General features: G+C 38.9%; 1 non-coding gene and 1 pseudogene across 1 annotated transcript; one reads left to right on the top strand and one right to left on the bottom strand.

The window, feature by feature from the left end:
- The first annotated feature begins 1,419 nt into the window (after positions 1-1,419).
- LOC138008489 (uncharacterized) lies at positions 1,420-4,012 on the top strand (annotated as a pseudogene).
- A 6,215-nt stretch (positions 4,013-10,227) lies between these two features.
- Positions 10,228-10,301, bottom strand: Trnas-aga (transfer RNA serine (anticodon AGA)). Its single transcript has one exon. It is a non-coding gene; the product is annotated as a tRNA-Ser (tRNA).
- Between the last annotated feature and the right edge of the window lie 7,199 nt (positions 10,302-17,500).

Genomic DNA, 17,500 nt, shown 5'->3' on the forward strand with positions numbered 1-17,500 from the left:
CGCAAGTAATGTCGGACCGTGAAATCCAAAACTTACACTCAAAGTAAACAGCCTTTGGATAAAAAATCAAAGCTCGAAATTTTGCCATGCAGGTGTTAAGCAAACACGCTTTCAGAGTCTCAAGAAAAAAAAGGAAGTGATTTTTTTATTACAAAATCACTTTCAATCCAAGTTCCACTGCACCCATTTAATGCGTTATTGGATGTCAGTCAACTCTTGCCAGCAGTCAATTCGCCACAAAGCTATTCTTCATTCTTTTAGCATGGCCATCATCATAGCTTGATAATATTCTGGTAGCAAGTTGGTTGGTGACAATGATTTTCACCCAATGGTGAGATGGGTTCGGTGAGATGACTCGGCTCCATTAAATTATCTCAGCAACCATACAAACTAACTGTTATCCATAAAGTGTTTGTGAAAAATATATTAGATAATTTGTACCCAAATTGCCCTTGAAACCCAAATGATGCAAAATTTGATCATATTCAGGTCTCACAATCACGTTTAACAACCACGTTTACTTTCAACGTCAAGGTTTTACCTTCCAAATTCCCATTCAACATGTGTAATGATTGTCAGCAGACATTTCATTTCATTCACGGATACAAAACTATCATGTTCAAGAAACACGCACACAACCAATGCATGCAAATCACAGATCACATTTAACAGACTGCTCGATTGCATTCAAGGCAAATATTCTGTCAACTGATAAAGCATGCTAAAACAAATTCCAAACACCCATTGCAAGCCAAGAGCTCTCTGTGACGAGACAGCTCATTTCTGACCTTGATGCATTTTAATTTGCGTTGAGCAAACAGTCACAAGTGAGTGGCTCTTTAATTTGTAACAATTTCACTGTCTTGACAGATTCTAATCCATCCCACTATTTGGTATGTTTTATCATTGACAATGTGTCTCGATGCACCACATAAATTACCCATTTCTTTGGTGCATGTTTAAAACATAATTTCTCCCAATCGCATGCAAAGTCTGTGTTACATCTTTTTGTGGACCCATTGGGAAATTTACAGAATGCAAAGCTACTTGTAACATTTACTATGTTTATGTTTGTCGTTATTTTATTATTTATTTATTTATTTATGAATGAGGACCCACTCCTGGTAGACTCAAGGCTGGGAAATCGTATTTTACCTTGTAAGCTGTCATTCTCAAGTGAAATGACTGCAGAACTAACCATGTTACTTCATTACAAAAGTTCGTTAAAAAAATCCTTGTTTATTTTCCTTAGGCCTCAGCAAAAAAAGCAACCAAGTCAACATAGATGTAAGTATGGAATGATAATATTAACTTTTTTGTGTCAACGATAAACATTGTAACCCCCTTAACCACAGGTGGCCCAAGCTCAGTGTGAGGGAAAGGCAACATAACATGGCCGACAAAAAAAATAAGGATTCGTATGGGAATCCCGATGAAAGACTTAAGAAGATAAAAGAACGGGGAATCGTTTTCTTCTTTCCATTCGAACGCCTGACGCGAATGTCATTCCTGATCAAAACTGTTCTGCCTTAGTCCCCACTAGGTTAGTCAGGCAGATTAAATGGAAGGCGAAGAGTCCAATGCATCCGCACAGACTTGCAAGATGTATGTCCGGCCCGAGTGGCCGTATGAAGATTGGAAATGCATCGAGAAAGAGCTTGAAAGAAAAGACATCGAATCATGTCCTCCTGAACTTGATGATAAGCCAAGTGATAAAAATAAACTGATCCAAAACGAGGGTGGAGACAGAACAGCACGCTCCAGTGCTCTCGATATCCAATCGATGGTGGAATTAACGAGTGAAAATGACGAGCTCCTTCTAGTCCAAGCCACTCAGTTTGATGAGGTAGAGGTCTTTGAGCCGGACCACTGGGCCGATGATCTCTCGGTTCCTCTTGATGAAGAAGTGCCGTTGTGCCAACTCCTTCGGTTCATGGAGCCAGAATGAAATGGTCCTGATGGAATCGAGAGCCAACAAATCTACGAGGAGATGAATATTATGATGAGACAAATATCCGAAAAGTTAGAATCATGCTATAGTGTTTTTGAACAATGTTACGTTATTCCTGTAGGCAGTATGGCCGAGAACACAAAAATTGGAAAAGCAGATGAGTTCGACTACGCTGTTGTTCTTCCTTACTTCGAACATTTCGACAAACTGTTTCCCATCATTTTCGAGAAAGACGAGTTGATGTTGTATGATGATCCCGCTTATGTAGCCCTTGCGAATGACATCGCACCAGAAGGTAATACCAAGGAAGTACAAGAAAATTTCCAGTCAGTAATGAAAGTCATTTGGTCTCTGTATGTGGCGGACTTCATCCCAGAGGGTTGGGAGCTCTCGCAATTGAACTGCCTTGGAGAGGAACAAAGCATAGCTAGACCATTTCATCTCACTCGTCTTTCGGATGGATTTATTGCAGATCTTGATATCTGTTTTTGGGTACCCATTCACAAGACAACACTTGAAGAGAAAGGTGCGTTCTTCGAACAAAAGGACTACCTCTTGGAGAATTGCCTTGATGGGGAGATGATGTTATATGCCATACTACCAAAGGACCGCAATATAGATTATGCTTTGAACACAGTGCGCTTTGCATTGTCTCTAAAGGAGCGCGAAGAATTGAACAAGTATGGACCACAAAATGGTCGCATCAAGTGCTTCAAGTTGGCTAAATGTGTTGCTCAATGCTTTGTGCCTACTCTTCAGAAAGAGGGGAACTGCTCCCGATGCAGGGATCGCCTTGTATCGTCGTTTGCCCTTAAAAACGTCATTTTCTTCATGGCACGTAATTATCCCAACGACGAGATGTGGACTGACGATCAGCTGGGAAACAGAGTTTCCGAGTTGTTTACCATTCTTAATTTTTGCGTGAAAGTCAACTGTAGTCAAGTCTCGGCGTTTTTTGTACCGTATATTATTCAATTTCAAGAGCCGTGGAAGAAGTACAATGCAGCTAAAGGCGTGCTTGTAGACAAGGATGATTTTGATGAGCCCTGTGGCAATATGGAGAACAAATGCTACATTCCCGAAATGAACAGGTTTGACTCACTGTTCACCGAAGACCTAATTTCAAAGAAAGTTCTGCAAAATTACTTTGGGTTTCTTCATGAAAGCGACTGGTGTGTGCCCGAGATATTTGACCGCTTGAATGAGATGTTAACAGGTTTGGGGGAAAAAGACGACCTGGAACGGGAACAATATGCAGAGAACCCTGGTTGCCTTTGTTTTTCAATGGAGATAACTTCCACTTAGAAGTCTCACGGTGATGTTTCTCTCCAAGTTGGATCCATGACTTGTTTGACAAATGAAATGGCTGAGCCTTGTGCAGTGCTTGAAGAATAAAACGAGCAGATAAAGTATCTTTGATCAGGTGCACCCAACGAGAAGCTTCGGTGAAATATCTAATCGAGGGTCCAACTGTCTAGGATTGTCGGATTCTCTATTGCCTAGAACCTATCATAGATGTCTTAAACTGAAACATCACCATCAAGATTCTTAACCAGAAAAAAAGTCCCTTGTATTTTATGAAGGGTTATATTTGCAATTTTTCGGCATTAAAAAAGGTGAGCTAGCATTTTCGGAAAGCAAAAAGGTCGCCGTAAGTTCGTAGAAAGTAACTTTACGCTTGCGATAGCTGAAAGCTTGGAAGAGTTTATTCCCTAAAATTTCGGGCACTCCAAATTTCAGCTGGTAAGATCCGAACACAATACTTGTAGGTGAATTTTAAAAATATCTTGAAGTACTCTTATGCGTTACGAGGGACTTTAACGTGCCTCCAGGGCTACTTACCCTGTTTTCCTCGGTGTTTGGCAACGCAACACATATAGCCAAATCAAACAAAACATATTCCGGGAGAGCTATATCAAACTGCTTACGTGGAAGACGTTCATTAAAGATATGCCCTCCCTTTGGAACACAAGTATAGAGAAATTAATTTACACAAAGCCTGTGGTATCGACAAGCTCAGTCCACGAATGCTCAAGTTAGCAGCTCCTATAATAGCTCCATCTATTGCCAAGCTAATAAATCATTCCTTCAATACGGCCTCGTTTCCTCAACGCTGGAAGACTGCGAAAGTCTCTCCTTTATTTAAAGGTGGGGACTCAGAGGACTTAAATAATTATCGACCAATTTCGGTTTTGCCTGTGCTCTCAAAAGTAATTGAACGGCATGTACATGACTCACTCTCTCGCTATCTTTGTGAAAACAACTTAATCTACTCTAAACAATCTGGTTTCCGGAAGCTTCATAGTACAGAAACAGCCCTGATCAGAATTATAGATGAACTTTTATTTAACTTGGATAATAATCGTGTAAGTGGCATGATCTTAATCGATTATTGCAAGGCCTTTGACATGGTTGATCATGTTATCCTGTTGGACAAACTACATGCCTATGGTTTAGACAACACATCATTATCGTGGTTTCAATCCTATCTCAGTGACAGGCGTCAATTTGTATCCATGAGTGAAAAGGAATCTACTACATCTATTATTCCGCATGGTGTACCACGGGGCTCTATTTTGGGCCCTTTACTGTTTGTCTTGTTCATTAACGACCTTCCGTTACATGCTAGTTCTGCTAATACTGATCTATATGCTGACGACACGACATTAACTTGTTCCGTCAATTGGATGGATATGGATCGTCTGCAAATTTCTTTAAACGCAGCAGTTTCTGAAACGGTTCATTGGGCCACAGCCAACAAGCTTCCACTTAATGAGAAGAAAACTAAAGTTCTTACCATCTGTGGTAAACGTCTTTCCAACAGAATTCCTTTTGACATTATTGTTTCTGTTAATGGATCGCAACTTGAAAACGTACAATGTGCAAATCTCCTAGGTTTGGAAATTGATAAGGAATTAGCATTTCATTCGCACGTTGATAAGTTATGCAAGAAACTATCTCAGCGTATCGGAATTTTAAAAAAGATTAGACATTGTCTGCAAATTAAGCATACAGTTCTCTTTTATAATGCTATTATTAGACCAGTAATGGATTACGTAAGTGTTATCTGGTCAAACTGTGATAAACATTGTCTAGATCGTGTTTTAAAGCTACAAAAGAGAGCAGCGAGAATTGTCATTGGTGCTGACAGTTATGCACCCTCTGTTCAGTTATTTAACAAACTCAAATGGATACCTTTCTTTGAGAATGCTAAATTAGCCAAGTGTTGTATCATATACAAGCGTTTGCAAGGTCGCGTGCCTAGTTATCTTACTAACTTGTTAGTACTTACCGGTGAGACTCATTCACGGCAAACTAGATATGCTAAATTTAATATAGCCTGCCCTCGAGTTAATCGAAATACTGAAGGTGGTAGAACATTTACTGTGACTGCTTGTCGGGAATGGAATAAGCTACCTCTTCAAATGAGGAAAGCAGAGACTCTCAAGACTTTCAAAACTGATTCTCTTTGGAATAGGATTTTTAAAGACCAGCAATCTTTAAATCATTTCTCTATATAAGTATTGTGGGTCACTGTGCTGCATGCTAATAATTGTTTCATAGTTTTATTAGATTTTGCTAATTTTATCATAAGCTCTGATTTTTAACTATTTTAACTATTTTGATCTTGTAATGAGGGCCTCTAGTTTATTAGCATTTAGATGCTATTTTGAGCTACCCTCGATAAATAAAGACTTCACTTCACTTCACTTCACTTCACTTCACAGAAAGTAGAAGATTAATATCAAAGATAACTTCATCAACACGGTGTATAGAATAACATTCTACAAGAATGAGAAATGGGGTAAAGACGTTTCATGATACAACATTAATTGGCAACGAGCCAGCCGAGCGAAGACGCGAGGCTGGCAAGGCGGCAGCATTATAGAGCAGTGCGAAAGTACTGTGCAGGCGGAAAAAATCTCGAGTGATCGAGAGACATCTTTGTAAGGTAAGATTTCTGACATTTCAATGACGTAATGGAAAAGAGGTCGATTGTCTTGCAACGGACCAATCGTAGCGCGCGAATTTTGATGTGTGATGTCATTGGATAAAGTTGCATGACGCGCGCGACTATTGATGATCTTGTGTTTGGGGGTGAGTGAAAACACATTTTCTCCCATTTCCCTGACCATTGTGTTGTGTACACTTGCTTTGCGTGTTCTTTAATATTTATTTTCGAACCATCGTGTTCAAAACTAAACCGGCGTACGTGTTCTTATCGGCCGCTGTTGTCAATTTCGGATTTCGGCCCGTGAGTAGAGCAGTTTGTTTTTCGTTTTGTAACCGTTGAGTTGTGAACAGTTTAATTTAATTTTCAAAGGAAATATGTTGTCTGCTAAGTATACAATTCAACGATCAATTTGACTTACAATCCATGGCTGTATCTTGCAAAATAAAAATTCTACAATTCAAACAACTTTCATGTGCGAGAGAGTTTGATTCCCCGTTACATTTTTCACACTGAAAAGTCTGAAAACGCTTTGGCCATTTTTTACATTGCACTGATTTTATTCAACTCAATTATTGTATCTTCCTGTTAAAATTACGGCCATTCAAAAATTGCAGCAGTACCTTCCATATTACTGCAAAACACGTTGACTTCTACATTGTTGTTGGAGATACTAAGTGTGCAATTTCTATTATTGTATTAAGTTGAGTTGCAGCACTTTCGAATAAAAATACTGCAACTACTATTGGGTATTTTGGAACTCTGATACAAATCTCCAAACTATTATATTAACTGTATTGTGTTGACTGTTTCGTCGGCACTTAGCGATAGCTATTACTAGTATTATAATTTTTTTATTACTCTTTCTGGAATCAAAGGTCAACCTCTGAGTATGACTGGCAAATTTTAATAGAATTCATACATCAAGTTGCAACCATGTTCAAGGATTTTCAAGGAACAAATTTGATTTTCTAGGACTCGCAACTGAACAAAAATGAAATGCAATTTTAAAGGAAAACGTTTCAGGTATTACCAACTCGAAAACTTTGGAGAGGACTAATTCGAGTGGTGTATTGTGGGATCATTCGGGTGGACGGTAAATTAGTACACATTCATTTATCTCGGCCCACAGACGCGTGCAAAATCAATAGAACAATTCTCTACTTTCTCAAATTCCATAATGCACCTTGCATTGTTCGCACTATTTCTCCTGAAACATGAAGATATCCCAAGAGAAATCGAAAGCAATCCCTCTGCAAATTTTTGGGGGGTAAACAAGGTGGTGCTGATGCACGGACTGCACGATGATGCCTGTTGCATGATAAGGAAGAACCAACCAAATTAAAAGCAAGAAAATTAAAACTGGTGTGCGAAAGAGCATCAAAATTACGTACGCAATGTCAGAAATATTTATTTGGTCAGGCCTCAAATTGGTGCTGCCCGCTTTATGGTTCATTTTCATTTCTTTTTTTCGCCATTGTTTCCAAGTTGGTGGATATCAGAAAAGAAAGGGACCAGCTAAGGAGTGTGAAAAAAAAATATTTCCTTTTAGTGACATAAACTTCAAGGACATTGTAAGGACTAATGGAGAAATTCAAGGACTTGTCCAGGTTCAAGGCTTTCTTAAGGACTTCATCGAGGACTTTTCACGTCTGTGCGAAGCCTGTTTAAGCTCTGTGAAAAACGGCGTCTTCGCGAATTCTTGGATAGCACCTGACGTCACGGCAGCCATGTTGGTGTACAGAACAATGGCGAAAAGAGTCTTTCGGGAATTTGACTTTATTATTATGCAAAACCTGAAGGACATTTTACTATTGTTTTGTACACCAACATGGCCGTCTCATCACGTGAGTACAATCCAAGAATAGGTTCGAGAATGAATACGAGTGTGAGATATCTCTGTACTAAGTCATGCACGCGAATCGTTTTTCCAAGTGAACATGTCCTGAGTAAAAAACTTTTGGCTTTCCATTAGTCGTGAGTTCTTGTCTTGGCTACATGGTAACAAAGTTGCTTCACATCTCTCCTCACTGTGATTTATAAATAATTAGGATAGTACGCGCGCTCTCGTTGGTCAATAGCTGTGTTTAGATGAGAGTATGTAAACACGGCTGTGGCATCACTCATACACGAGATATAATTGGCTCTTTACAGCGAATTGGTCACATGACCGATGATTGATTTGCTTGAAGCTGGAGCTTTAAGGATTCCAGTAATTGAAATATGTTTCACTTAGCCAGAATGCAAATTTTCAGTCAAATATCACAGAAAGTAGAGATTTTTAAGCTCTTTGAAAACTAGAGGATTCATCGCTTTAGCTTCAGAGCGAGAAGCCGTTGCTCACCAGTGAAATTTCACATGGGCAGCGAACGTTAGCATTTTCGTGGTGGTGGGTGGTGGTAGGGGCGGCACCTCAATTAGTAATAAAATTCAAACGTTGGTTTTTGAGGAGAGGGGAAAACTGATAACCCGGAGAAAAAACCTCTCGGAGGAGAGAACCACCAACAGACTCAACTCACGTATTGCGGGCCGCATTGCTGGGAGGCGAGTGCTCTCTCCGCTTCACCACCAACCCTGCCAACACCGCCATCGCCACCAACACAACTACTATTGTTTCAACAGCCAATTAGGTTCTGGTTGGCATATTAATAATAATAGGTGAAGTCACGAGAAACATCGCTATTGTTTCAAATTTGTGAGTCGGCGTAGATGACCAGGAAGTCCATGGTACGTAGACTTCCTGTTTTGGAACCGGTCAGAGGTCTTGATTCTTGGTGCTGACTGAAATAAATAAATGCGTACTCTGGAGACGAGTATGACAGTGAAGTTCAAACCATCAAAACTTCGCAATTCAAACATTGTTTTTCTCCAAAAATTCGCATACGCCTTCAGGAAAATTAATACTGCACTTGCAAGCAACAATCTGCTTAAAATAGATTCCACATTGCTGTGCATCTGGTCAGTAATGGATCACAGGTGACATCAAAATGTGGCAAGAACAAAAAAGGGCACACGAGCCGAGTGTGTCACTGATATTATTGAATGACAAGAAATATATGAAAGAAATCATACATGAACTGCGGTTAATTGATCAAATGAAGAAATAATAATTGCAATGAACTAAGCAATTAAAGCAATTGCGATGAAGCCTGAAAATCTTTGCCTAAATTGCGTAGTTCTCTGCGAGGATCATTTCTTCACTTGATCAATTAACCGCAGTTCATACGTGATTTCTTTCATATATTTTTTGTCATTCATTCTCTCATCTGACGGTTATGTGTAAACTCACAACTGGTCTGCTCCCAACAAGACTTTATAGCTCAGTTGGTAGATCATCACACAGACACCGCGAAGGCCACGGCTTCAAATCCCGTTGAAGACTTGAGATATTTTCAGGCTTTATCGCTATTGCTTAAATTGCGTAGTTCACTGCGAGGATAATTTCTTCACTTGACAGATGTTATTACCAGATTTTGACCTCTTCTGTGATCTGTTACTGAACAGACCCATGGCATCATGGTATCTATTTGTTGCATACAAATAAAGATGTGAAAAGGTGTGACGTCATTTATGCGCCTGTCCTCCAACAAATCATAGATGGCGACTGTCAGTCAAAACGCGCATAGAATTAACCTTATTGTATAATATCTTACTGTATAAGTTAACAGTTCAAAGATGGAGTTCTGTGATAAAATGGGATAGCAGTTTCCATAAATTTTTAATATCAGTCCTCATTTCACTCGATCCTCTGCTTCAAACAATTTCTATACGCAAAGCTCTAGACTCTCAATTCAGCTAAAATTCTTTCTCACAAACTGGATCAACTATCTGGAATGGAATCCCCTTCACCGCGCTAAGAAATCTTAGAAAGAACGACTTCACTAGGAAAATAACAAGTCTACTTTTCGATATTTTATTTTTCTGAAGACTCTTATCTAGAAACTTGCGAAATTATTCATAGAATAAGCAATTTGCCAAATGATATTGGTCTTAAAAACTAAAAGATAATCTTAGTTCAATTAATCTACTTTAAATGCACTTAATTAATTCCCTATCACTGCGATTCCTCTGTTCTTTTATTCTAGAGTAAACCTGTTCGTCAAATATTATTGAATCTTAAGATTATCAGCAATCAATTAACGTATAACTAGAATCTCAATCTGTATTCCACTGCAGTACCTCACATCTTTATAATAGAAACATTTAGTTGTTCTTATCTTAAATATCAATTATTTCCTTTCGTAATCTTTGTCAATGTATTAAAGATGAAACAACAACAACGATATTCAATGTAAGGAGAAATGTAGACTCGGAAAAATATCCGAGTCCCAGATGGGATTTGAACCCACGACCCTCCGTGATCTAGTCGGATGCTCTAACCACTGAGCTACTGGAGACTCTATGGTGAGCAAGGGTCAATTTGTGGGTCTCGACTGGAACCGCATCGCGCGCCTACATTGAATATCATTGTTGTTGTTTCATCTTTAACACACCAGTTGTAATTAGCTCAGTAGCTCAGTAGCTCAGTGGTTAGAGCATCCGACTAGATCACGGAGGGTCGTGGGTTCAAATCCCATCTGGGACTCGGATATTTTTCCGAGTCTACATTTCTCCTTACATTGAATATCATTGTAATCTTTGTCACTGTAAATATATTAATTAACTATTTTATCTTTGCTCCACCCAATTCGATTAGCATTGCTAAATTTGGGTGGACAAACTTTTCATTGTAACTAGTATTGTATGCAATATACAACCATAGTTGGAACTATGATACAACTCGAACGGTCGACAAAGCATTTTATTAAAAGAATTATCAAACTATGGCGTTTCGTTGCGGACAAAATATCCACATCATAAAATATGAAAATGCCAAAAAGTCTATCAAAATAGCGAAAATTCGAGGTCGAGAAATTTAAATTCTAACGATAAAAAGGAACACTGAACTTGAGAATATTTTTAAAACCTCAAAATTTCAAGTAAAAAAAAAATGTCCGCAATGCGTACTTGTTTGGGATTTCAGTCAAATAAACGTTGATGATTAGCATTACAGTAAATGTAATACATTTTGTCATGCTATACTGATAAATGTCGAGTAAAGATTCCGTAGAATCCCATGCTCCAGACGAGAAAACGGTTGGGGGAGAAACATGTTTCGAGGAAATTAGGGGTGCTTACCATTTGTCAGAATAATCCGGTTGGGATGACCGGTGAATAATGGTAACAGTTTTCCAAAATCAGCAAACCAGCCCAACGAGATGGCGCTTACCATTTGCAATTGTTTTAGGCTGATGAGAGACTGGAAACTGGAACATTTAGCAAATGGTAAGGAAATTTCCACTGTTCTGTTCGATGGGAAATGCCATTTACTGTGCATGGCTTGTGTATGTCCCGGTCAGCAGACAAAGCTGGACATGGCCCCAAGTTATCATGGGGGAAGGAGGGGGCGGTGATTGACAGAGTTATGAGTCACTGAAGTAAACATTTTGCAGGTTGGGGCTTGTGACGCATTACAATTGGGGCAATTGAGCATATGAGTTTCTAAGGCACCAAATCTTTTGCAATTAACTGCCAAAATCTGTTAGTCAACGCGCTTCAGGCATGAACACACTACTTCAAAGACTCATGAAATATTTGCGTTCGACAAAGAGGTAAATGCTGTCTACTTTTATTCATCAGCGGAAATATTGGAATCAGTCGCTAGTAGCAGAGGAGAATTTGGTTACGATAAAGCTGGATAAATCAGCAGGCAAGTGCAATTGTCAGCTAAGAGTATTCGTGTTTTCCTGTACGTAAACTATACTTTTACAAATTAATTAGCTTTCCTGTTTTAACATTACCAGTAAATGTGAAAATTTTTGACAGAAATTAAGTTTGAAGGCATTAGTTTTGTAACTTGCGAATCTACGGAAACTAGCGCCGTCACGCGACGTGTCAACGAATCGTATGTAAAAGAGGGAACCTCAAATTGCTAATCGTAAATCTAAAGGATAATACTGTACTTTGTCATTATGTTATATCTGTCCGATATAAGTTTGAAGGCAAGACACCTTGCAATATTTCTTAAGTCAGAAATATCTCCGGTGATGACAAAGTGTGGGGAAATCCCACGCAAAAACGAAGTCGAAAGCATTGATTGCGCGCTCACAATGAGTGAGTAGGTACCTTATGTAATGTTAAATGATCGAGTGGCGAGCGAGCACTGACCGGCTCAGTTAGTCTCAGTGACAAAACACAAAATATTCATAAAATCAAAATGGTAACACGTTGACTTCCAAATTAGGGGAAGTTTTTTACTGCTAATGTTGTCATTTCCTGAATCAACAGTGTTTCTTTTATTTACAATGTAGATCAAAACGACCGTTATACATAAAATTTGAAAGTGCCGATCCCATTTGATGTTTCCTTTAAGGAAATGCAACTTCTGGCGATCGAAGTGAATTCCTTTTTTGGGCGTTTAGACGAGTACCAGAGGACACTTTCAACTCTGATTTAAAGATTTTGAAACTTGCGGTCACGATCTCTCGCATCAAACTTGTCTTGCAGATTTAGTGCTAATACTTCGTCGTACAAATTTTTTGCGATCCCATTTCGAAAGGCATTGTTTCCTCCTAGAAAATGAGGTAGACGTTAGTCGGAGAGCTGACATGCAGAAGAAGTGCCCCGGCAGAAAGGGCGACCAAGGGTCGTTGTAACTCAGCGGCAGCTTCGTCATGCGACAAAGGCGGCATGAATTTGGAATGAGAATGGAAGGGAGAGAATTTTCTTCACTATCCGGATGCTGGATTGCACGCCATTGTACGAAATATTCGTGCTGTTATGCCAGAAGCAGGGCTATTAATGGTGCAAGGATCGCTAAGACAACAAGCCAAGGATTGGTGGTTCAGAGTGTTCGTGTTCTGCACTCCCTGTGCAACGTCCGCGCTGAGAAAAGCAAGGAAAGTTATCCGAAGAAGTTACAATGTGTCCTTTCTAAAGTTACTGTGGTAGGTGAATATTCAACTGTGTTGGAGTTGGGAGATGGGGTGAGAAATCGAGTGGAGGTGTGCCACCTGTGCCTCCAAAGACTAACCCTATTCTAGATTTAAAAAACCAGCGACTTTTGGTACCCTAACTGAACTGACCTGAGCCCGTCAGTGCTCGCTCGCTACTCATTTAACATTAATTAAGGTACCTATTCACTCGTTGTGAGCACGCAATCAAAGCTTTTGACTTCGAATTTTTAATTCCTCGACTTTGTTTTTATTTTTGACTTGGAAATTGAGGCTTTTAAGAAAACATTCTCAAGTTCAGTTTTCCTTTTTGTCGACTTCGAATTTAAATTTCTTCTCGACCTCGCATTTTCGTGAATTTGATGGACTTTTTAACATTTTCCACTTAAGCCTGGTTTTACTAGCGACGCAAGGAAAAGCGCAAGCATAAAGATCGATTATTTCACCGTGAAAACGGAGTTGACACAAGCGTAAACGGAAGCACAAATTTAAGGATAAAATTTTTCCTTTTCTTCAGGCTTGCGCTTATACTAGCATTCTCTTGCGTCGTGTGAAAACGAAACGCAGCATACACCTTATTCCAAAATGGCCGCTATTTAGATATTCTTTTGTTTTTATTCAAATTAGACCTTGATGCCTCGTTCAAGGCAAAATATTCTTTTGAATTTTCAGCTTAAGAACGAGGCATCAAGGGCTAATTTGAATAAAAACAAAAGAATATTTAAATGACGGCCATTTTGGAATAAGGTCTATAAGCACAAGGAAATTTGTTGCGTCTGGCCAATTAAAGCACTCGTTCTAGATTCCCTGCGTCTGAACAATTGAACAAAATGGCGGTTGCTGTGATTGATTTTGATGCTTATGTCGATGTTGGTTTTCACTAGCATAAGCTGCTTATGCTTGTGCTTGTCTTTGCGCTTATGCTTGCGTCGCTAGTGAAAACCAGGATTTACTATTTTTAGTATAAATGCACAGGTGATTATACAAAATCGCGCGCTCTCATTGGCTCGCTATCTCGGACTATCAGCCGATAATCACCTCGACGGACAGAATGGCTGCCAGTAGTCGTTTTGCCACTGTAAATGAAGATGATTTCGCGTTGAAATGTTTTTTTTCTTTCTTTTTTGAAATAATCACCTGTGTATTTATACTAAAACAATTATTCGCCTCAGGCTCAGTGATCATCGGTGAATATTCACCTCGACTTCGTCTCGTTTACTCCTTTTGGAATAATGTTTGTGTTTTTTATTTCATATTTTATGATGTGGATATTTTGTCGGCAACGAAAAGCCATACTGGTGGCCCTCCGAATATAAAAATTACAACAATCATGATAAAAAGCCAATGTACATAGAGTGACTCCAATCAAAGATCTAAGATCTGAAAAATTCTTAAAGATTTTTAACAATTGAGAAATGTTAAACGAACGTGAATAAATTAGTAAGAAGGAAAATATATTTACAATGATATTAAAAAACCACGAAAATTTTAAAAATCGGAATAACTATTTAGCTTTAAAATTGTCCCCCGAACAGTTCGAGGCGGTGCCGTTATTAATCAGTGTAGTCTACATCAAGCTAAAAGAGGTGGTTGGTTCTAATTTAAGGGATGGAATTCATTTATTAATGATTTTGAGAATTATAGTCATGTAAAAACTAGCGATAAAATGTTAAACTTCCGACTTTTCGGCGACCTCATCACGCCATTATCAAGGAGTTGGAAATGAATATGCGAGTTCATAACAGATATATAGAGGATATTACATGGCCGCGCGGAGATACGAAATTTCTCTCCGAGTGTTAAGAATATTTCACGAGTGAGCGCAGCGAACGAGTGAAATATTTTTCAACACGAGAAGAGAAATTTCGTATCTCCAAGTGGCCATGTAATATTGTGTTTATTATATAAACACCAATGAAATACTAAATCATTCCACAAAATGCATCGAAAGGAGCGATTTTTATATGTAACCGTAGCAACAGTGATCTTTTCACGTGTGAAGATAACATGTTATTGTCACGTGTGAAGGTATCATGTTTTCGCGCGAAAGGTCACTTCGTATTTCATTGGTGTTTATATAATAAAATGCAATTCAACTCCTTGATAATGGCGTCATGAGGCCACCGAAACGTAGATACATACACATATACTTAATTGACCGTTCCCCATAGGGGCTTTTCAGGGCCAATGAAACACAACGAAATGACGGAACAGAACAACAACAACAACAACAACAACAACTGTTAAGAATCCCGACCGGCCGAATCTCAAGGCAAACGCCCTAACCACTGAGCCAGACTGCCTCCTCCACGTCAGAAGTTTAACATTTTATAGCTAGTTTTACATGTCTATGGAATTCTTTTATGGCAGAATAGAAGAATGTTCTCTTCATTGCTTCGGTTTTGGGTTTCGTTAAGCGGTATAAATTTTTGTTCTTGTAAAATACTTGTGCTCAAACCGAAGCAGCTTCTTATGTTTTTCTTACAGTGAAGAAGGTCATGAAGGGGAATTGGGGGGCGGGGGTGCAATCCCATTTTCCAGTCCAAATTTACAAAGTCCTAGTGGCAAGTTTTGTTAGAAATCCCAGTCCCTGCTACTAAAATCCCAACCGGAGTTATGATAGGGAAAATACAATTTTAGACCGTCGATATGTTTTATGAAGCAGTTAATGATAAGTAAACACCCGCATATAAGAACAAGTGGATTTCAGGCTAAAATTTGGCCAATAAAGCACCATATAAATAAGAACAAATTCAGCATGATAAATAAAACATGTTCTTAATAAAAAGGGGAAGGGGTTTTAAGATAAGGAAACAATACAGTACAGTAACTTATATCAAAGTACTATGGTGTTCAGGACCATTACAAACTATCAAATCTACTACAAAACAACAGCATTGTGTGTTAATTAAACCTGCAGTAATATATAATTTTAAGTATTTCTGAAACCAATTTTAAGAACCTTTTAAGAACACTTTCAGGCTAATTTCTCACTAAGCACCCCTCGAATAAGAACACGATCAGCCATGAACCTGCAAAAAGTGTTCTTATATGCGGGTGTTAACTGTAAGTCTCAAAACGAAACCACAAGGTTAATAGAGAACGGAGGTAATAAAGATAGTGCGAGGTAAAATTTGTAGCTGCATGGGATTTCTTATCCAAGTGTCCGCGCCTAAAAAGGCTGCTATCACCTGGTGCATGACAGCATTATGAATGATGCAGTCTCCCGTTTCTCTACGTCATCCTCAGAGTGACTGTAATCATTATCATTACTCAATTCATCAACATAAGTATCCTCACCAGTATCGACCTCTCAGTCTTTGCCCTTTCCATTAGACCCACAACAATCGATAGGACGAAGGCCTTCCAAATCGGTATGGTACGTTCAAGGACGTTTAAGTTCCTGTGCCTGACACATTTACCATGGCGTCTTGTCCAATACCTCATCTATCTGAGTTTCTTCTGTTCGAGTGAGTGCATTGGTTGCAGTGGGTTTAGGAAAGTCAATTCGTGCTAGTGAAGCGGTATCAGAGATGGGCATGTTGTAGGTAGAGAGCTTTAATTAAGATTAAAAAACAAGTCTGTTAGCATCAGGAAGGTCCTCACTCTCACATGGCAGTGGCCAGGAACGCACGAAGAACGCATGAAATATTTCATATCAAGAATTTTGAGCATAATTAATACCTGATGACTTCTGATAATGCAAATCCCATTTGCACCAAGGACTCTTTATCTCCCATTCCCAGTAACAAAATCCCAGTTCCTAATGATAAAATCTCATTTTCCCGCCGAAAAATCGGGTCAATCCCAGCTTCCATTTTACCTCTTTATGACCCTTGGCTCCCCGTTTTATTTGAAGGCAGGTTTTAGCCGCAGTCCTGTCAAATAATATGCTATAATCCAAGGAATTTAAGATAACACACTCTATGGTAATCGATTAACAGTAATACTGTCGAACTACAATACGACACTAGGACGATATTGCAAAAAGTTTAGTAAAAATAAAGAAAATTTACAAAGACAAGAAATTTCATGATACTCGAAGCAAAATAGAAATATATTCCTCAATGCAATTTGCAAGTTTATATCTTAGATAATCAAAGGAAATATGCGAAAGTTACATTTCACAGTACAACCAGGTTGATAATCAGATATAGCTTGAGCTGCTCTGGTTTGAAGTAATTTGAATGTAGGTTAGAAAGTTAGTGTCTTCATCAGGGAAGATCCAATGTTACCGCAAGAGTACTTTTATATGCTGCCAATTTGCTAAAAGGGAAAAAGATGCCAATAACAACAGAGAAATGTACGACTTCTGGTGGACGAACAAAGGAAGCTAATGAGAGATAGATCTTTTGTTTTCGTCCACCAACATGGCGGCGATGACGTCACGTGAAAAGCCCCTATTTCTGAAAGGGACTATACTTTTGTTTCCAAAATGCCCCCCCCCCCCTCCCCCTTCCTGTTTAGTATTTTTGCGTACCTTCAAATTATCCTTTAAAGTCTCATTATTTCCTTCTTAAGCTTTCATAATTCTCGTAGGTTATGTTATTATGGTATTTATGTTATTTACGGGGTGCAGGGATGGCGCAGTGGTGAGATCACTCG

The sequence above is a fragment of the Montipora foliosa genome, chromosome 6 (genome assembly GCF_036669935.1).
Source record: "Montipora foliosa isolate CH-2021 chromosome 6, ASM3666993v2, whole genome shotgun sequence".
NCBI classification, from domain to species: domain Eukaryota; kingdom Metazoa; phylum Cnidaria; class Anthozoa; order Scleractinia; family Acroporidae; genus Montipora; species Montipora foliosa.